The following is a 381-nucleotide window of genomic DNA, read 5'->3' as shown; positions in this document are numbered from 1 at the left end:
GGGTGCAGCAGCTGCTGCTGCTGGCTTCTATCCTCAATATACCTGCTGTTGTAGTGCGTAACAAAGAGTGAGTCTGCTGCTGCTGCTGCTGCTGCTGCTGCTGCTGCTGCTGCTGCGGGTTGTCCTGTTGCTGCTGCTGCTGCTGCTGTTGTTGTTGTTGTTGTTGTTGTTGTTGTTGTTGTTGATGTTGTGGGTTGTCCTGTTGCTGCTGTTGCTGCTGCTGCTGCTGCTGCTGCTGCGTGGGGTGCCGTCGGTGCTGCTTTTTCTGCTGCTGGTGATGCTTGGTCTGCTGCATGCGTTGCTGCTGCTGTTGCTGCTGAGTTGGGTATTGCTGCTGTGCGTGCTGCTGCTGCTGCTGCTGCTGCTGCTGCTAACCCTGCT

The 381-nt window shown here is 56.4% G+C and overlaps 1 protein-coding gene across 1 annotated transcript in view; it reads left to right on the top strand.

Annotated features, from left to right (window-relative positions):
• The window catches only part of EMH_0001120 (protein kinase, PfEST homolog, putative), a gene marked incomplete at both ends in the record, with an annotated part of 27,896 nt that overhangs the window by 23,655 nt on the left and 3,860 nt on the right, over nucleotides 1-381 (top strand). The window lies entirely within an intron of this gene.

This window comes from Eimeria mitis, genomic scaffold (assembly GCF_000499745.2).
Source record: "Eimeria mitis Houghton genomic scaffold, Emh_scaff160, whole genome shotgun sequence".
Lineage (NCBI taxonomy): Eukaryota > Apicomplexa > Conoidasida > Eucoccidiorida > Eimeriidae > Eimeria > Eimeria mitis.
Note: the sequence above shows the minus strand (reverse complement) of the source record. Positions and strands in the feature narration are given on the sequence as shown.